This window comes from Vespa crabro, chromosome 16, assembly GCF_910589235.1.
Source record: "Vespa crabro chromosome 16, iyVesCrab1.2, whole genome shotgun sequence".
In the NCBI taxonomy this organism is placed as follows: Eukaryota; Metazoa; Arthropoda; class Insecta; order Hymenoptera; family Vespidae; genus Vespa; species Vespa crabro.
The window spans coordinates 2,050,535-2,073,245 of NC_060970.1; the positions used below are offsets into that span (position 1 = coordinate 2,050,535).

General features: G+C 35.5%; 1 long non-coding RNA gene across 1 annotated transcript; it reads left to right on the forward strand.

Annotated features, from left to right (window-relative positions):
* Positions 1-558: 558 nt before the first annotated feature.
* On the forward strand, positions 559-4,498 carry LOC124429924. The gene is made up of 2 exons (XR_006943611.1): positions 559-617; positions 1,125-4,498. It is a non-coding gene; the product is annotated as an uncharacterized LOC124429924 (long non-coding RNA).
* The last annotated feature ends 18,213 nt before the right edge of the window (positions 4,499-22,711 follow it).

Here is a 22,711-nt window from a genome sequence, read left to right on the forward strand (position 1 = left end):
GAGGTCACAAGGGGATAATCAAGAACTACAATAGAATGAGACAGAAATACTTTTGGGGATGTTTAAAAGATCAGATTCAAATTTTCGTGCAAAATTGCTTAGATTGCCAATTGAAGGAACTCGTTAGGGTCAACATTTGATAAAGTTGCATTACATGTAATGGGTCCTCCCTCTCAGACTTAGAAAGGAAATAAATATATCTTTACCTATCATAAACACTACTTTTATTGACATAGAAAATGCTATGATAGCAAATTGAATATGTAAATTCGAAACACTACGCTCCATTTATCGGATCAGGCCGCTAATTATTGGAATTTTTTAATAAAAGCGATATCACGCAAATTAAAAATCAGACAGTATAAGAAATGGCGTTCTTTCCTCAATCTAATGGGTCTCTGCTATCGAGTTGTCGCATCAAGTATTAGTAGAATATCTGAAACAATTTACTACCAGGGAAAAGGATTGGGACGAATGGCTAAACACTGCGATGCTCTTGTACGACACGAGTGTTCATGAGGGAACACGATTTACATCCTATGAATTCGTATTCGGTAGGGTGACTCGGATGCCGGCATCTAATCCGCCATTAGACGATGACATGGAAAATATTCCAAGTATGTTTAATCTTAATTCTTAGCTAATAAACTAAGCTAATTAATAGGATAAATCGAACTCAAGAGATAACACGACAAAATGTTTTAAGGGCAAAAAAAATATCGAAAAAATCGAGAAAAATAAATCCAAAAACATTAAAGTAAGAATATGAAGTCTTTTTGCTAAATGAACCAGCCACTAAATTTGGAAATCAATATACTGACTCTCATAAGATTTTAGAATTGCTATACCATAATAATATTAGGCTGCAAGCCAGTGGACGAGTAAAAATAGTCAATATCAATAAGCTAAAAGTATCGAAGATTATAATGTAAAGAAAACAATTTGTTTGAGAGGAACAATGCAATTCATAGATGTATTAATGATTTTCTTATGTACGATCAAAAGCTGCTCTGCTCTGCTAGACTATGACTCTAGGGCAGCGTGTATGAATATTACCAACATACTGGATACAGAAGATAGCAACGCTTCTATGCATACTCTAAATATTTAAACAACTGTTGCAGATAGCCGAATACGAAGAAATGCACGTGTATCAATTTCGTGTGGAGTTGGGCAGCTTCATATAGTATATTGTAAAGGTGGACATCCGAAGGGTGCCTGCACCTATGCTACCTCACCCATTACGGCATACGCTACGGAGCTACCTACAGACAGCAACCACCACAGCAAGAGACCGGACTCGGAAAAACCCAAAACTCCTGCCGGTGGGGCAGGGAGAGCGGTTTAACCACGACCAACATCCTCGCAGCAACGAGTCACCACGCTGATGCCGTCCGTGCCCACGGGGAACCACGGTGAAGCCCACTTACAGTGCCATGATCCTTGACACTCGTTCCGTAGAATGGGATGAGAAAAGTTGGATAGCAAATTTAGGGGAGAGAGTTTGATGGTGGGAAAAAAAAATAGGAAGATGCGTACGAGCATCTTCGATCCTATCCTGTTCGAGGGTGGGTTAACCTGAGAAGATTACAGGCATCCACCCCTATCACCAGAACTCCGATAATTCCAGCTGAACAGGATTCATGAACTAATAATCCTTAATGATAAGATAATTAATTTATGGAGAATTTCTTCCAGAGCCATTCTCTGGTCGAAAATCGGACAATCAACGATGTGATGCGAAACCGTGTCCTCTTTGCCACACTCGTATGCTCCTTCCGTAATGATATTCAGCGACGTCAGCTTGGCCTTGAAAGCTCCGTGTTCTGTAAGAAACTGCGAAATGAAGTGGTTAGAAGAGACGAAACGGGCACCCATCCTGTTCTTGATGTCCGGGAAAAACGCGTATGTTGTCCTTCCCTTGGAAGAATTCTCCCATCTGGTCTACCAATTCCTAAGGATTTCCTCATCGACCTGCCTTATTATCGTGCGCTTAATTTTCGTGCCTTCCAGTTCCCGCGTCGCTGCCTCAGCGCTCCTATTTTTTCTAATATCGTATAATCTTCTACCTTTCAATAGCCGGAGATCAATCGGGGGCTCCCCTGCTACGACGCATAGGGATTCCGTGGCGGTTGTACGATACGCGGATATGACTGAGATGAGGGCCGATCGTTGGATCGCGTTTAGCCCCTTAAGATCCCCTTCCGTGCAGAGATCGGATCATCCTGCTGCCGCATACATGACCGCGGGTAAACACGCCGCGATATATCGCCCGGAGGGCGCAGTGACGGAGTCCCCATTCCCTAGCTACTAACCTACCTAACTTTGCGAACAGTGGCCCGACCTTGTCGTTAAGGTAACGGCACTGTGTCGTGACCCCCAGCCCTTTATCGAAGTATACCCCCAGGTATCTAACGGAATTCCTAAATTTAATGTTATTGTTTTCTATCTTTATGGTGGGAGACCTACTCGCTAGGTCGGTGTTTTTCGCCGTTTTCCGCTTCCTACCTGGACGTTGTCCTACCCTTCTACCGATGAGTTTCCTTTTCACCCAGTCGCTTTTAAGGACGATCACTTCCGTTTTACGCTCGGAGATTGGCAATTTCGCCGACGTGCACTATCCGGTGATGCTGTTTACCACGCGATTTCCTTTCTTCTCGAGTTCTTTCCTGGAGTCACCTTCTACGATAACGAGTACGTGCACTATCCGGTGATGCTGTTTACCACGCGATTTCCTTTCTTCTCGAGTTCTTTCCTGGAGTCACCTTCTACGATAACGAGTACGTGCACTATCCGGTGATGCTGTTTACCACGCAATTTCCTTTCTTCTCGAGTTCTTTCCTGAAGTCACCTTCTACGATAACGAGTACGTGCACTATCCGGTGATGCTGTTTACCACGCGATTTCCTTTCTTCTCGAGTTCTTTCCTGGAGTCACCTTCTACGATAACGAGTAGAGGTCTTCCGCGTACGCGATCGCGTTGACTTCCGAGGATTCCTCCAGTATCTTGAAGAACTAGTCGAACATGAGATTCCATTGGTCGAGGACCGATCCTTGTGGGCATCCTCTCGAGGCCTGCTTTGAAACCTCATGCTCTCCCAGGGCAATTTTGACCTTACGGTCCGCGAAGTAGCTTATCATCACGTTAAAGACATTTCTCGGGCAGTCCCGATCTTGGAGTGCTTTGAAAACTAGAGGCCACCAAACGTTGTCGAAGACTCCCGAGATGTCAAATAACAACGCGATCACATATCTCCGTGAGGCGGCAAAAATGATTCGACGCATCTTTACGATTGTGTCTTCTATGGAACGTCCCTGGATAAATCCAAACTGTTCGTCCGATAGTTTTCCCGGCGCAAGGGAGGTATCGGTGAGATGTAGCTTCAGCAGCCTTCCCAGAACTTTCCCTATGACGGAGAAAAGGCATATCGGTCGGTAGGACTTGGGGCAGCTTCATATAGCATTGCGGGATGACATCACACGTATCAACCCTACATAATGGAAAGAAAATATTTCTAATGAATATAATCTTCGAATTATGTAAAGCGCCGCATTCCACATCGGAATGCTTCCGATAATATTTTCCGATAATAGCAGATATCCAGATTATGAGTTAACATCACCAAATATCGAAGCGTCATGATCGATCTATGCTACTCCGGAACTCAATACGCTGATCTGTATGGAACTAGGGACGATGTGAACAGACATCAATAAAGCTAAACTTCAGAGAATATCACTGTAATAGTCACTGTAAATAGTCACTGTAATAGGCACTGTAAAGATTAAGGAAAATAACATGATTTTGCAAAGAGGAACGGTATGAACATTCACAGAAAGAATTTGTATCACGGACAAAGAGGGCAACATCTACTAGACAATGCATCTCGATGCAAGCTGCAACTACGATCATTATGAGGTTTTGTATGAGGGACTAACGACCAAGTTCACATCTATGAGCCAAACAGTTTCTGGACATTTACACCATCACCACGGCATCACTTTCGATCTGAAGAAATACCCTATTATCCTTAGCCAGCAAACGTGCATACAAAGTCGCGCGCATTCAGATCACATACGCCACGATGCGCGTGCGCAGTGACGTTACTTCGAACTTTTCTGCATGAGAGAACAGAAACGCTCAAAATCAGTCTATATTCGCCGCTTTCTTAAACTAAGAAGTTGACCGCTGTCGCTCGAAATAGCACAATGTAAAAAATCTACATCCGATCCTCGAAGCTTACGAAATCGAAATTTACAGTAAAAATAGAATCTTACAGTCTGAATTTTTCGAATTCTATTAGAGTTTTGTTAAATATACTACGAGACATACAAATATTGCGCGCATTACACGCGAATAGCATTACTTCTATCAAATTATAATCGGAGGTTAAATAATAATAATTTTATACGTATTTTCTAAATCTTTGTTATTCAGAAAGTAAAATGAAAATTATATAATCTTTTTAATAGTTACATTAAAAATTTTTATTGTTAATTAAGTGTAATACTTCGATAACCATCATTACCATCTTACGACTTACTTCCTTCTGGATCACCTCATTGTCAAATTTTTTTTTCAATAAATAACCATTTCCAGGCAGAACAGGCTTCAAGACAGGAACAATCCGTGAGCTGTCGTTACCCATTTGAAAGTTAATTTTAAATGTGAACCATGTTGCCAATCAGTAACATTACCAGGAAAGGATAAGTATTTTAAGAAATACCAAAATTTTGAATACCAGTCCTAGATAGCTGAATCCTTTGAGAATTCATTCATACTTAGTTTTCTGTGCTACTATTCTCGTTACTCTCTGCTGATTCACTGGGCTTTCATCATTATTCCTGATTTCATCTATTCAAGATAATCCTTCCGTTGTTCTCATTCTCAGTCACATTCGTATATACGAATTCGGTAATTCCTATTGCTCTTTGTCCTAATTATCTATTTTACCTATACCTTATGATTACTTCGTTTTCGACACACTCAACTACGTAACGCTAGAACCTTCAAACATACACTCGGCCATTCTGCACGTACATTCGTCCTTAAATATTCTTTTTTTCATGCTCGTCTAACGTCGTATCGTCTTTTTATTTTTCCTTAAAATTACCTGCCATCAATTGGCTACACTTTGCCGACATGTTGTTTTACATTTTACTTTGCACTTTGTAATAGCTTATTATCTATCTCACTTATTCCTTCACATACATTCATCGTACTCCAAGTTACAATAATATTTATTTTATATTATATACTTAGCAATTCTTCATGTTCTTTTTCTTTTCTTTACATAATATTCAAACTGTTGTTGTTTCTCTTCTTCGATTCTTGTACTTTTCTACTCAAAAATACATGAAGATGTAAATTATCCGATTCCTTGTATGGTTTCTCGTTCATAGATAATTTCTCTGGTAACTTCGAAACATCACCGTCAACTTCATCATTCTGTTCTTCGTTCGAACTTTGATGACCAAATGATTCCTCAGTTTGCCTTGCCTGATCAACGATCTTATCTGTGATGACTTCAGCATCTGTCGTAGGACTTGTCTGTTTGGTTACATTCATGTTTACGTTCATATTCAATATAACTATGTCTATGCAATAAATCCATAGCTTTTTCTAACAGAATCAATTCATCTTTCACCGTATAAGTCGTTCTCGTATTTTGCAATTCTCTATTTGACGATTCGAACTTCTCCTTGCGATAGTTTTGTCTGTGAGTGTCTTGGCAATTGATCATCTTGTTATCATTGATATCCGAATCACTAACCCTAACTAACACTATTCTCTCGATCTAAATCGTCTAATTCCAAGATACGTTCGCTGATCTCCTTTCTTTCATCGACCATCAATGATCGGACATCTCGGACTACGATTTCTCATCGTCGTATAATATACGTGCAAATATATAGCGTCCTTAATATCAGTAGTTTTAGCTGTTCATCGATTAGTAGTCCATTCCTCTTCCTTCTCTTCCTAATCATTCTGCTGCTTGTTTCTCTCCATTCCTCTCTTTGTCCTATCGTCTCACTGCACCTCTGTATCTCCGTTTCTCTGTCTTTCTCTCTCTACTAACTCATCGGTAGGTCCTTTGATCCATTGACATTATTGTTGTTTTTGCTGCTGATGCTGATGTTGATATTGATAACTTTAATCTTCATTTTGAAACACTTTTAATGTACTTTTCAGCTATTTTTTCCACGAAATCTTTTAGTTCTCCCGCTGTAATCGTCCTCGCTGGCGTATACATATCACATGACTCCATTTTTTTTTAATACTAAAAAGCGTGATGTCTATATTTATTGAGCGAAACAATAAAATTCTAAGTTGTTTATCATATAGACCATGGATGATGTATACCACTAGTTCTCCCTTATTGAGGCTTAGTTCCCCAAGATGACTTCCTGGTAATGGTATTAGGGAAACGATTCCGTCATTCTCCACTTACGAAATGCATTCGCGCCGTGAACACATCCTCGGTGTAGCATATTCTTCTCAGCTTGCGTAGTAGGTTATCCGCCGATAATGATACGTACTCTGTAATAGAGTAATATCATTATCAGGCGCTTCCTGTTAGTCACGATGCAATAAATAATCTTCAGTTAAATCTAATGTCATTTCAGAGTGGCAATCTTGTATGTCTTTAATTTCTTTTATCAAGACATTGACGTTCTCTCTCCTTAATGGCATGCTTTTTAAGGGTGCTTTTTGGGCTACCTGTTCCATATCAAGTTTTTTCCATCATCTCCAGAAGTTGCTGCTGCATAGCATATAACTCTTTCATTTGTACTTCGATCGCGGAACATCACTTCATTTTCCACTGCCTCTGTCATCTGTACCACGATTCTTTCTTCGTCGTCCAAGCATGGTTCTCGACGCTTATCATCGCTGCTGTTCAATTACTGAACGTATCTGCCTCATGAAGTCTAGCAATAATTCTTTCGATATTATCTGGAGGCATACTATGGCAACCCTCATTCTTGGAATATCTGCACAATTCCTCGAGGCATACTCGACACTGATCATTTCAACCCCCAGAAACTCGACTAAGAGGCAATTCATTGGCTAACGTTGGCTTGACGTCATTGCCACCCCAGCCCTGCACGACCTATTTACTTGGATGATGGTACCTATTTGCCGTATAAGAGAAAGAGAAAGACAAAAAGAAAGAAAAAGAGAATGAGAGAGTTTGAGTAGGTAGAATATGAGGGAATGGTTGAATGAAAATACTCCTTTTTACTAGGCGAGTAATATAGGCGAGAAAAGGAGATGTTAAAATTAAGGAGGCTTTATTTGGTGCATTCTACAATCTTCCTTTTACTCTGTATGCAAAAAAAAAACTAAATTGATTTATTATTCTTTCATTATTGTTAATTTATTCGCATACCGTGATGAATACTATATTTTATAAATGTTATATATTATAAAACTATTCTATATAAGCATATTTTTTATAGAAAATAGAGAAAAAAGAAACAAAAATAGGGATTATATATTTCTTTAAAAAAGAAAAAGAAAATTTTTTTAATAGTGGGTTGGTGTAATTACGCCTAAATTCTCCAATGCCATCTGACAATCTGTCCTGGAAATGGAAAACTGATAAAGAAATAATAGCGCTGTCCTTATTAGACATATAAGCTTAAGTTACTTTAATATTATAATCAATCTTCGTTTAAAAAATAGATTGATAGATACGTTTGATCCTATGGCTTGTTATAGTGATATACTTTCGTTATGTGTAATAATTATGTTAAGTTAATACCAATATTCAAGAAAATCATTTGCATAACCATATTCTCAATATATATACACATATCATAAAATAATATTTTAACTGCAAGATATTATTCTTCAAGAAATTATTCTTCTTTAAATCATTATAAGCTTTTAGAAAAAAAAATTATACTTGATGTTACTATTTTTTTTCCTTTTTTTTACAAATCATCTTTGTATATTATTGCTAATATTGAACATCATTAAGGATAATAAATATCAAAATCTTAAGACTTTTTTTCAGAGAATTCCTTCTAAGTAATTCGTCCAAAGGAAAGAGCAATGTCGTCGTTCAATTCAAGAAAGACTTCAACGCCACAATTAGTTCATCTATTAAATAAGAGTACAAGAAACAAAAGATTCTATCAAACATATAAAGTTGGTTGAAGAACATTAGCAACAGGTGCAATTAAACATTCAAAATAAATGTGAAACAAATGTCATGCGAAGCAAATAAACAAAATAATGTTTTAATAAGAGATATTGACCAGCAGCATTTTTCATGAAAAGACATTTTGAAATATCTATATTCACATATTTGATATTTATTGATTTCTTTGTCAGTAAGTATGAAAATATTGATAAAAACTAAATCAAGCGTACGCAATAAAAATGATGTTACAAAAAATATTCTGATCAAATTAAATTATAGATAGATATAAAATTTATTTATTAATCAAAAGAGATTAAATTTATTAGATAACATAAATTTAATTAGTTGTGCGAGGACTCTGTATTGTGGTACTAGATGCGATATTTTCTACCGCCTTTATGTAAATTCATCACTACATTCAATATATTTTTTATTTGTAGCCAATGGTGGTCGGAGGAAAGACAAGAAAGAACTGTTAGGGAATATAGAATTTAAAAATTTGAAATTAAACTATCCAAGTGGATCGAATCACGTTATTTTGAAGAATTTTAATTTGGATATTCTTTCTTTATGATATTGATGAGGGTAGCATATCTGTTGATAAATGGGACATTAGGTCTCTTCATTCTAGCTATCTTAGAGGTATTGCATTAGCGCATATAAATTAAGAACTCGTACTTTTTGAGACTAGTATAATGGGGAATAATTGTCATGGAAAACAAGATGCGACGAACGAGAAGATAAATAATAATATGTGAAAAAAAAAATAATATATGAATAAAAATTTTAATATTTTTTCAAAGTATTTCATTATATATTGTATATCATTTAATGTTACAGATCTTAAAAGTGGCAAAAGAAGCTAATGCTAATAAATTCATTACAAAATTTCCAAGAAGTTATGAAACTTAAAATGACGAGAGAGGCGCAATATTATTTGGTGGATTAAAGCAACCATCGATTTTAATATTAGTCGTAGCAACAATATGTAAAGAGACTAAATATAATTAAGCACGTATTTTATTCTGTATTCTATATGAATTTTATTTTTTTTAAATTTAATGCATTGGATTATGAAAGCGAAAGAATGGTTCATAATGCGTTAGAAAATGTAATTAGAAATAGGTTAGTTATTGTTCATAGACTAAGTACTATTAAACCTGCTTATGTTATTATTGTATTATAATGTTATTGTAGAGATAGCTTGAAAAATGAATCGTTGTTCTTTCACTATCTGCGCACAGCTACTTTATCTTGCAATATTTTGTTCTTTCTTTTTCGTTTTTTTTTCTTTTCTTCTTTACAATTTACAATTAAAAATGAACTAAAATATATTGACAATTAACTACTACTACTACTACTACTATTACTGCTACTACTACTACTACTACTACTACTACTACTACTACTCTACAGTGGAATTCATAACAAAATAGGGCTGGGAAAGAAATTTCGCAGATATAGAAACGAATTCGTATATTGATCTTTACTAAAAAGAATAAATAATATGTATGTTCAGGATATAATTAGTAAATTAGTTTCAGTTAATTACATATATTATGAACCATTGGTATTCTGTAAAAAAAAGCAGAATATATTATATAAAAAATAAAAAATGTATGTATATAAATACATAAAATTATTTTAATTATACTCAAATTAAATTTTCTTACTTAAATATAATAATCTACAAAAATTGGAAATATTTTCACCAAGAATAGTTTCATTTTTATGTTATGTATAATTATCGATAATGGTTCTATTATTATGGATATCAGAAGTCATAAATAAATTAATAAATTAGTTCATATTATAAACATTGTAATGAAGATGTGAATGAATATCAATCAGTCAAACAGAACGATGCTTTTCAATATAAATATTCACACACACATATGCAACTGATAAATCAAAGTTAGATAGTTATATACATGCATACATACATACATACATATATATATATAATATATATTAATATAAATATCATATACATAGAAGTGTAAAATTATAAATGAGAAGATAGCGCTAAGAAGGAAAAAGTAAATACGTGACGTCGAGATGAGTCGTTCATAAATTTATAAACAATGCGAAGAATCAACTACGGCAAAATAGTAGTGGAGCTGTGGGTGTGCTTACGGTTTGTAGAAGGGAGTAAGAAAGAATAGAAAGTACAGGTTCTATAGAGAGCGAAGAATTGAACGGGAAGAAGAAATAGATAGCGAGTAAAAAGGAGGAAGTAAGAGAGAGAGAGAGAGAGAAAGAAAGAATTATAACGAATGAGTGAGAGGGAAGAGAGTATGTGAAACCGGCCAGAAGCAAGTGTGTGCCTGTCGAAAGGTAATTCCGACCCACTTGGATTACCCACGTGCTCGAATTTTATTTCTACACATGTGCGCGTTTTTTTAACTTTCTTTATTTTTATTTATTTATCTTTTTTGCAAATCTTAAAGAACAATTAACGAACAAGTTCAATGTTTCAATTTGAATTTTTCATAATCTCTCATTGACGTATTTTCTAAACGGATAATGCTAACATGAGATTTGTCCATATCGCTCATCTCTCTCTTTCTCTCTCTCCCCCCTGTATCTCTCTCTATCTCAAGTTTACAATATCACGACAGTTTATTGCCCGTCCAGTAAAACCATTTACAAGAGCAGATTTATACTGATTCAAGGACATGAACTAACAAAACATTCCGACCCTTAATCTATTTTCAAATGCAACATCTGCTCGTGGAAAAGTTGCGTTTACCACTGACGGTCAGTTTACATTTATAAAGAGGTTTTCATAAGGGAAACCTGTTACCTGCTACAATTAATTCTCATTTTTATTTGTTCGAATTATGATGTATTCCCCATCACATATATACCTATATATACAGGTATATATACATTATATATGTAGTCTCAATCGTGCATCGGCAATAGAACTACGAAAAATTTCCAAAAGAATAATTGCAATTGTAAATTTTCATTAATTATATTTTCAATAATATATTCCCTTTATATTATTAATATTCTCAAATTTATAACTGCTTTTCGTTCAGTAATTCGTTATACATTTCGTTTAATAGTTTCATTTTAAATTTGTCAATTTTTCGTCCTTTCCGATATTATACTTTTATAAATTTAATAAATATTTATTATTTAAAATGAAAAATATATAGGAATATATATATATATATATATATATATATATATATATATATATATATATATATACACACACACACACACACACACACACAGCACGAATACATAAAAGAGAGAATCTAATATAAAGTAAAGAACATGAATATATGCAGATCTTTTAAGATATATGTATAGGTATATAAAAATAATTAAATATATATAGTATGTGTTAATATAGTAACTTAGTATAATATAAAAAATTATCGTAGTATATATATATATATATATATATATATATATATATATATATATATTTCCATTCAAATATTTTTTTGAGAATATGTAAAATACACATAGTACAACATATTAATATGTTCTAAATATATTTTATATGTAATAAAAAAAATGTACAAACAAAATATTATGCATACAAAAAAAAGAAAAGCACCTAAAAATAAGTATTAAAAGGAAGTATAAAAAAATAAGTATAGTTTTAACATATACAATTCTTATGAATGTTCAAGTTAATAACTTCCATATACGGTAATAATAATCATCGCGATCTTATAAACGAGTCAGTAACAAATATAAAAGTAACAAATATAAAAGTAACAAATATAATGCAAAATCGCTCGTGATCTTAAACAAATCGACGCTCACATCTCAGAGTTTTACGATATCTAATATCTCATTATAATTGATAAAGACAACACCCATCTCCCCTCCAGATCATCTATTCGAAGGGAAGAAAGAAGGATCTTTCAAAATCGATAGAGAAAAAATCATTGATCTCTATGAATTGAATATATATATATTTTTTTTACGTATATATATATGTGTCACAAATGTTCGTTGATTTCAATACGATCGTTTCGACCTGTTTGATAACAACATTGTCTTTATAGAGATTGATTAATTTGCACACACCGTACTCTCACAATATCGGATCTTCCTCCTGGAAGATTCAATGTCAGTTGATAGCATCCTGTACCACTTACATTGCACTTAGCATTCTACAAAATGGTATGCGATATGACTCTCTCTCTCTCACTCTCCTTCTCTCTCTCTTTCTATTCGTTGGCTTTAAATTATTCCATCACCCACAAATAAAATAATGAATTTTACACGAGGCGATACTCTTAATCGAAATTCCTCTCAACAACGTCATCGACCCCAATGCAATAAAACCATGTAACATAATCGAAAACGTGATAAAAGAAGAAGAAGAAGAAGAATAAGGAGAAGAAATATTTATTTCTCGATAATACCTATTCTAACGAATGATATTTTTAATTATTATCAAAAATAAAGAATGAAACAGCGTAATTGTATCGTATAACATACTTGTATCCTACTAGGTGATTACAAAATTAAACCGCATGTTTGTACATGCAATACAACAATTGTACACTTAATTCCTAACAGATATGCTTTCATTTTTGACATATGAAGAATCAGTGTAATATTAATCGTACACTTTAATTACAATATGCACATTTATATATACTTATATTATCGCCTCGATTTATTCGATATTAACTCTTCCTATCGACAAAATGAATTAATTTATAAAGAACGCAAGATCAATTAATTCATAAGAATGAATTCTGAGTAATCTATTTCGATAGAAAAATAATAAAATCTTTAAAAAGTAGATTGTTGAAATAAATTTTCTACCCGTTGACATAGATAAATAATGAATATTATTGATATTATCTCGTGGCATTATCTCTTCGGCAACCCTCACCCCTAGAATATTAGCACAATCCCTCGAGAAATGCACAACATAGAGACGGTCTTGAATAGTCATCGAGATCAAGACGTTGGAGTAAGAGGAACAGAAGCAGCAGAAGGATCAGGAAGAGGAGGAAGAAAAAGAGGAATGGACTGTTAATCGTCGAATAGTAAAAACTACCGATACTAAAGACGGTATCAACAATAAGAAATTATAGTCCAAGATGTCCGATCATCCAATTTTGATCGATAAGAAAAAGGAGATCAGCGAATACAAAAACAGCAACGACAATCCCGATAATCGATTTGAACATATCTTGGAATTACATGATTTAGATCGAGAGGATAGTTCGGTTACTGATTCTGACGTTGACGGTAACACGATGATCGATTGCCAAGAGATCACAGACGAGACTATCGCGATAAGAAATCCGAATCGTCAAATAGAGAAGATTTTGCAAAATACGAGAACAGATTTTATATATATATATATATATATATATATATATATATATATATATATATATTTTATATATATATATATGTAAAGAAAGTATACTTTTTCCAGGTAGATTTGTCACGCGTCTCATGGCCCGCCCTTCCTTTGTTTTTGTTATCTACAAATTCTTTTGTTACCTACAAATCGAGCCGTTAAGATTTGGGGAGAGAAACTGGCAGTAAGAAATAGAACGTAGACGAGAGAAGTAGCACGAGAGTATATAAAGAAATTTATAAAAGATAATATATATTAAATAAAATTTAAATAGTGTAAATAATAAACGTAAATTGTCGTTTCTTTGTTCACAGGTAAGACTGTAAATAGCAAATAAGTATTAATTAACAAATAAAGATTTATTTCTTTGTTTACAGAGAAAAATATTTTCGTTTATCATCTCACATAATCAATCCGAGATATTATATATATATATATATATATATATATATATATATATATATATATATATATATATTATATATATATCTTTTGTCATAGACAAAAATACATGCAGGCACATAAACGCACGCACGTTCACATAATCATATTATGATTGATTCGAAAAAATTACAAAACTGTTTAATCAATTAGTAAGAAATTTTATTATAATTAAAAATTAATTTTATTTTTCATTTAGGTCTGAAATAAATAAATTAATTAATAAATGAAATAAAATATATAATTGTACGTTCACATTGATAATTTTTGATAAAGTTTTTTTTAACAGTTATTTGTGCTGTCATTAAATCAGAAAATAAATTTTTTGTTAACGATTAAAATTAAAAAATATATTAGTAAAATATAAAACTTGTAGAATATTAGAATATTGGAATATTCGAAGGAAATATTAAAATGTTAAAAGTAAACCAGGTATTTTGAAATTACTAATGCACGATTATTGTCTTACAAAAAGCAGTAACAATGTTCGCGATGGTAAATTCGTTTACCAAAAAAAAAACAAAAAAAAAACAAAAAAACAAAAAAAGAAGGAAAGGAAAAGAAAGGAATGAAAAGAAGTTAATCGACATTCTAATTCTAGAAACGTTTTGATAATATGCCGAAACTTATGAATTTTAAATCATTAACGAGACTATTCGATGAATGGTAACGACAGATATGTATATATAGAGAGAGAGAGAGACAATTATTTAGATAGATAGAAAGAGAGAGTAAAAGACAGATAGACAAATATATAGATCAGAGACAGATTTTTATTTTATTTTCATTATCATTATCATCATCATCATCATCATCATCATCATCATCATCATCATCATCATCATTATTATTATTATTATTATTTCTTTTTTTTTTTCTAGAAACATGATTTTGGCGATACTGTAAAACATTGAATTTGACGGAACATGTAATGAGATTCACTGAAACATGGCCTCCAAATAATTCCCAGCCAATTTTTCTTTTCTTTCTTATTTATCTAATAGTTCATTATTCTTTAGTTATCATCGATACTGCATTTAAAATTACCGATATAAGATAATTAAAGAATTTAATAATAATGCAAAAAAAATTATACGTTCGATAGAAACGATCGTAATTTTTTTTTACCTTATTTGATTCCAAAAAAAAAAAGGAATAAAATACAAGAAAAAGATAATAGGGAAAAATACTCGATGAAAATGATTATAATATTACATCAGGATATTTTTATTATTATGTCTAATTTAAAAGAAGATTAAAGAAAAAACAGAATAAGAAGGATAAAATAGTAACTAACAAAAATTGTACATTCAATTGAAGAAGTTGTAATTTTATTTTTATTTCTTTTTTTTTTTTTTATTATATTTTAACAATTATAGCATTTTCAGAGATCAATTGACGCCGACATAACAATGTTACTGTCCATTCTTTTTATTATATTTTTTGTATCTTGTGGACTATTAGAATGATTGGACATGCGGATTATGTCTTATAAAAGGAGTAATTTTTTTATCTTTTATTTATTCATTAATTCTTCTTCGGATAGATATATTTGATGGCCTTAGTGTTTCTCAATCATGGCACTGAGTTAAATGCATTTGATTCCCCTTGCTTTCTTTTTGATTTTTTCTCCACAATTACCAGGTATATTGTACAGACGATTAATACAATTTAAATATACTTCTGTTGAATTGGTTGGCGGTAAACTTATTGTTTCTAACTTTTCCATTGTGGTCGGTAAAAAGCTAAAATAAGTTTTCATAAAGATTAAATCTTGTGCGAGTTTTTCTTATTAGACCATATCCTTTGCAATCTTAATTACTGTAACATTTATTATATTAAAATGTTCAACTACTATTAACATAAAAAATATAATAAGTACGTATGTATATACAAAAAAGTTTTTCTTACCAAATGATTGCATATTACTTATATTTCTTATTTTATCAAAATGTTCGATATAAAATAGTGCAGTTTCAATTTACGTATTCCATCTAATTAAAATAGGTTCTAATGGCAAAAGAATATTTTGTAATCTTTTCTTATATACTTCAATATGAAGTGATGCTTTCAAAAATATTTTCTTCACAGATTTTTACCAAAAGTTTTTAAATTTTGATACATTACGTCACGGATCATGTCTCGAACAAAAAAAAAACAAAGTTAAAAATCCTGTTTCTTTCGGCCCGTCTATTACAATCTAATAACTTGCCTCGTTTTTAGTTAGCGCAAAACTCCACTCGGGATTGAGACTGTTTCTATTCTCTCTGTAAGAATGATATTTCGAAGGACGCAACTATCTTAGAACTCCTTCTCGAAGTTTCGATATTTCTCGAAATGCTTATCCTTTTATTGATGACGTCACTGATTAAGAATGTATTTCACCTCAAAATTAAATCTTGAATGGAAAACGACAGCTCTCCACTTGTGTTTCTCCCTTGAAGCCTTTACTTTCTCCAGGAATCTATAAACAGATTGATATTAAAGCGAAGAGTAAGCAGATCAAAAAACTGAAATGATGCCTGTCAAATTGTCACATTTGTTTAACACTAACATTTATTTAATATATTGGGTCGTACGAAAAATTCGTGACTCCCAAAAGTCGACACGAACTTTACGAAAAACACAATAATTAATAAAGTAAAAGTTCGAAGTTCACTTCATTGGTTGATTAACAGATTTTTGTCTAAAAAAATAAGAATGGACGGAGCCATAGAAAATTTTCTTTATAATATATAAATACATAAATATATTCATTCTGTTTTCTCCACATATTGACGGAAAATAAACTATGTTAGGATTAAGTGATAGCAACAAAAATTTATCAAAATGACTTCTAAATAAGAGATAATATTCACATGTGTGAAGTTGATAACTGTACAAAACTGATATTTCCTAAAATCCTACTTTGTGAATTTTAAGAGCTTTTGTTACGGGCCCAAAAAAAATATTGCAAAGAAATTTTTCAAGGTGCTTCGTACTGCCGCGAGATTAGTATTTTCTTGGCCCTTATCTGTAATGTGCAATTGGCTCGGTTTTAGTATACACGACACATAGAATGGCTCGAGACACGGCACTAGAGAAATTAATGGATGCATTTACCTTGTTTTGTGATCCCTGAAAAATTCCGCTTCGATCCTCAAATATCTGAGTGTTCAAGTGTCATGGGGTGGTAAATAACCAATTGATACAGGCTTCCTGTTAGACGTAATCGCGATGAGTCGGTAAGGCCCATTGATCCCCATGCTCCCAACCTTGTTGTCATAGATCTCGATGACATCGGTGAAGTACATATGGGTATCGTGTAACGTCGCAAGAAGCCGGCACAAATGACAATTCCTATCGGCGCGACGCGTTCTCGGCATACGTGAGGACATCAGGAGAAAGGATGAAGATTAACTCGTGAAAGCCATACGAACCTCTAACGAAAGTATAACTTCGAGATTTAAAGGAGGTTTGGAGGGAAATGATCTTCTGCTCGTAAAAGTCATACGCACATCTAACGAAAGTATAACTTGGAGGATTTGAGGCAGAATAGTAAGGAGGATTGTAGGAAGTTATCTTCCGATCGTGCGAGTCATACAAGACTCTAACGAAAGTATAACTTGGAGGTCTTAAGGAGGATTGGAGGCAAGTTATCTTCCGCTCGTGCGAGTCATACACACCTCTAACGAAAGTATAACTTGGAGGTCTTAAGGAGGATTGGAGGCAAGTTATCTTTCGCTCGTGCGAGTCGTACGCACCTCTAACGAAAGTATAACTTGGAGGTTTTGGGGCAGAATAGTAAGGAGGATTGTAGGAGGTTATCTTACGCTCATGAGAGTCATTCGCACATCTAACGAAAGTATAACTTGGAGGCTTAGGGGTAGAATAGTAAGGAGAATTGTAGGAAGTTATCTTCCGCTCATGCGAATCATACACACCTCTAACGAAAGTATAACTTGGAGTTCTTAAGGAGGATTGGAGGGAAGTTATCTTTCGCTCGTGCGAGTCGTACGCACCTCTAACGAAAGTATAACTTGGAGGCTTAGGGGCAGAATAGTAAGGAGAATTTTAGGAAGTTATCTTTCGTTCGTGCGAGTCGTACGCACCTCTAACAAAAGTATAACTTGGAGGTTTAGAGGCTGAATAGTAATGAGGATTGTAGGAAGTTATCTTCCACTCGTGCGAGTCGTACGCACCTCTAACAAAAGTATAACTTGGAGGATTTGAGGCAGAATAGTAAGGAGGATTGTAGGAAGATATCTTCCGCTCGTGCGAGTCATACACACCTCTAACGAAAGTATAACTTGGAGGTCTTAAGGAGGATTGGAGGCAAGTTATCTTTCGCTCGTGCGAGTCGTACGCACCTCTAACGAAAGTATAACTTGGAGGTTTTGGGGCAGTATAGTAACGAGGATTGTAGGAAGTTATCTTCCGCTCGTGCGAGTCATACACACCTCTAACGAAAGTATAACTCGGAGGTTTTAAGAAGGTTTGGGGGAAGTTATCTTCCGCTCGTGCGAGTCGTACGCACCTCTAACGAAAGTATATCTTGGAGGTTTTGGGGCAGAATATTAAGGAGGATTGTAGGAAGTTATCTTCCGCTCGTGCGAGTCATACACACCTCTAACGAAAGTATAACTTGGAGGAATAGAGACAGACTAGTAAGGAGGATTGTAGGAAGTTATCTTTCGCTCGTGCGAGTCGTACGCACCTCTAACGAAAGTATAACTTGGAGGTTTTGGGGCAGAATAGTAAGGAGGATTGTAGGAGGTTACCTTCCGCTCATGAGAGTCATTCGCACCTCTAACGAAAGTATAACTTGGAGGCTTAGGGGTAGAATAGTAAGGAGAATTGTAGGAAGTTATCTTCCGCTCATGCGAATCATACACACCTATAACGAAAGTATAACTTGGAGTTCTTAAGGAGGATTGGAGGGAAGTTATCTTTCGCTCGTGCGAGTCGTACGCACCTCTAACGAAAGTATAACTTGGAGGCTTAGGGGCAGAATAGTAAGGAGAATTGTAGGAAGTTATCTTTCGTTCGTGCGAGTCGTACGCACCTCTAACGAAAGTATAACTTGGAGGTTTAGAGGCTGAATAGTAAGGAGGATTGTAGGAAGTTATCTTCCGCTCGTGCGAGTCATACACACCTCTAACGAAAGTATAACTTGGAGGTCTTAAGGAGGATTGGAGACAAGTTATCTTTCGCTCGTGCGAGTCATACACACCTCTAACGAAAGTATAACTTGGAGGTTTAGAGGCTGAATAGTAAGGAGGATTATAGGAAGTTATCTTCCGATCGTGCGAGTCATACAAGACTCTAACGAAAGTATAACTTAGAGGTCTTAAGGAGGATTGGAGGCAAGTTATCTTCCGCTCTTGCGAGTCGTACGCACCTCTAACGAAAGTATATCTTGGAGGTTTTGGGGCAGAATAGTAAGCAGAATTGTAGGAAGTTATCTTTCGCTCGTGCGAGTCGTACGCACCTCTAACAAAAGTATAACTTGGAGGTTTTGGGGCAGAATAGTAAGGAGGTTGTAGGAAGTTATCTTCCGCTCGTGGGACTCATACACACCTCTAACGAAAGTATAACTTGGAGGTCTTAAGGAGGTTTGAAGGCAAATTATCTTTCGCTCGTGCGAGTCGTACGCACCTCTAACGAAAATATAACTCGGAGGTTTTAAGGAGGTTTGGGGGAAGTTATCATCCGCTCGTGCGAGTCGTACTCACCTCTACCGAAAGTATAACTTGGAGGTTTTGGGGCAGAATAATAAGGAGGATTGGAGGCAAGTTATCTTTCGCTCGTGCGAGTCGTACGTACCTCTAACGAAAGTATAACATGGAGGCTTAGGGGCAGAATAGTAAGGCGAATTGTAGGAAGTTATCTTCCGCTCATGCGAGTCATACACACCTCTAACGAAAGTATAACTTGGAGGTTTAGAGGCTGAATAGTAAGGAGGATTATAGGAAGTTATCTTCCGATCGTGCGAGTCATACAAGACTCTAACGAAAGTATAACTTGGAGGTCTTAAGGAGGATTGTAGGAAGTTATCTTTCGCTCGTGCGAGTCGTACGCACCTCTAACGAAAGTATAACTTGGAGGCTTAGGGGTAGAATAGTAAGGAGAATTGTAGGAAGTTATCTTCCGCTCATGCGAATCATACACACCTCTAACGAAAGTATAACTTGGAGGTCTTAAGGAGGATTGGAGGCAAGTTATCTTTCGCTCGTGTGAGTCGTACGCACCTCTAACGAAAGTATAACTTGGAAGTTTTGGGGCAGAATAGTAAGGAGGATTGTAGGAGGTTATCTTGCGCTCATGAGAGTCATTCGCACATCTAACGAAAGTATAACTTGGAGGCTTAGGGGTAGAATAGTAAGGAGAATTGTAGGAAGTTATCTTCCGCTCATGCGAATCATACACACCTCTAACGAAAGTATAACTCGGAGGTTTTAAGGAGGTTTGGGGGAAGTTATCTTCCGCTCGTGCGAGTCGTACGCACCTCTAACGAAAGTATAACTTGGAGGAATAGAGACAGACTAGTAAGGAGGATTGTAGGAAGTTATCTTCCGCTCGTGCGAGTCGTACGCACCTCTAACGAAAGTATAACTTGGAGTTTTAGAGGCTAAATAGTAAGGAGGATTGTAGGAAGTTATCTTCCGCTCGTGCGAGTCATACACACCTCTAACGAAAGTATAACTCGGAGGTTTTAAGGAGGTTTGGGGGAAGTTATCTTCCGCTCGTGCGAGTCGTACGCACCTCTAACGAAAGTATAACTTGGAGGAATAGAGACAGACTAGTAAGGAGGATTGTTGGAAGTTATCTTCCGCTCGTGCGAGTCGTACGCACCTCTAACGAAAGTATAACTTGGAGGCTTAGTGGCAGAATAGTAAGGAGAATTGTAGGAAGTTATCTTCCGCTCGTGCGAGTCATACACACCTCTAACGAAGGTATAACTTGGAGGAATAGAGACAGACTAGTAAGGAGGATTGTAGGAAGTTATCTTCCGCTCGTGCGAGTCGTACGCACCTCTAACGAAAGTATAACTTGGAGTTTTAGAGGCTAAATAGTAAGGAGGATTGTAGGAAGTTATCTTTCGTTCGTGCGAGTCGTACGCACCTCTAACGAAAGTATAACTTGGAGGTTTAGAGGCTGAATAGTAAGGAGGATTGTAGGAAGTTATCTTCCGCTCGTGCGAGTCGTACGCACCTCTAACGAAAGTATAACTTGGAGGCTTAGGGGCAGAATAGTAAGGAGAATTGTAGGATGTTATCTTTCGTTCGTGCGAGTCGTACGCACCTCTAACGAAAGTATAACTTGGAGTTTTAGAGGCTGAATAGTAAGGAGGATTGTAGGAAGTTATCTTCCGCTCGTGCGAGTCATTCACACCTCTAACGAAAGTATAACTTGGAGGTCTTAAGGAGGATTGGAGGCAAGTTATCTTTCGCTCGTGCGAGTCGTACGCACCTCTAACGAAAGTATAACTTGGAGGTTTTGGGGCAGAATAGTAAGGAGGATTGTAGGAAGTTATCTTCCGATCATGAGAGTCATTCGCACCTCTAACGAAAGTATTACTTGGAGGTTTTGGGGCAGTATAGTAAGGAGGATTGTAGGAAGTTATCTTCCGCTCATGAGAGTAATTCGCACCTCTAACGAAAGTATTACTTGGAGGTTTTGGGGCAGAATAGTAAGGAGGATTGTAGGAAGTTATCTTCCGCTCGTGCGAGTGTTACGCACCTCTAACGAAAGTATAACTTGGAGGTCTTCAGGAGGTTTGAAGGCAAATTATCTTTCGCTCGTGCGAGTCGTACGCACCTCTAACGAAAGTATAACTCGGAGGTTTTAAGGAGGTTTGGGGGAAGTTATCATCCGTTCGTCCGAGTCGTACTCACCTCTAACGAAAGTATAACTTGGAGGTTTTGGGGCAGAATAGTAAGGAGAATTGTAGGAAGTTATCTTTCGCTCGTGCGAGTTGTACGCACCTCTAACGAAAGTATAACTTGGAGGTCTTAAGGAGGATTGGAGGCAAGTTATCTTTCGCTCGTGCGAGTCGTACGCACCTCTAACGAAAGTATAACTTGGAGGTTTTGGGGCAGAATAGTAAGGAGGATTGTTGGAAGTTATCTTCCGCTCATGCGAATCATACACACCTCTAACGAAAGTATAACTCGGAGGTTTTGGGGCTGAATAGTAAGGAGAATTGTAGGAAGTTATCTTTCGCTCGTGCGAGTTGTACGCACCTCTAACGAAAGTATAACTTGGAGTAATAGAGACAGACTAGTAAGGAGGATTGGAGGCAAGTTATCTTTCGCTCGTGCGAGTCGTACGCACCTCTAACGAAAGTATAACTTGGAGGTTTTGGGGCAGAATAGTAAAGAGTATTGTAGGAAGTTATCTTCCGCTCGTGCGAGTCGTACGCACCTCTAACGAAAGTATAACTTGGAGGCTTAGGGGCAGAATAGTAAGGAGAATTGTAGGATGTTATCTTTCGTTCGTGCGAGTCGTACGCACCTCTAACGAAAGTATAACTTCGAGTTTTAGAGGCTGAATAGTAAGGAGGATTGTAGGAAGTTATCTTCCGCTCGTGCGAGTCATTCACACCTCTAACGAAAGTATAACTTGGAGGTCTTAAGGAGGATTGGAGGCAAGTTATCTTTCGCTCGTGCGAGTCGTACGCACCTCTAACGAAAGTATAACTTGGAGGTTTTGGGGCAGAATAGTAAGGAGGATTGTAGGAAGTTATCTTCCGATCATGAGAGTCATTCGCACCTCTAAC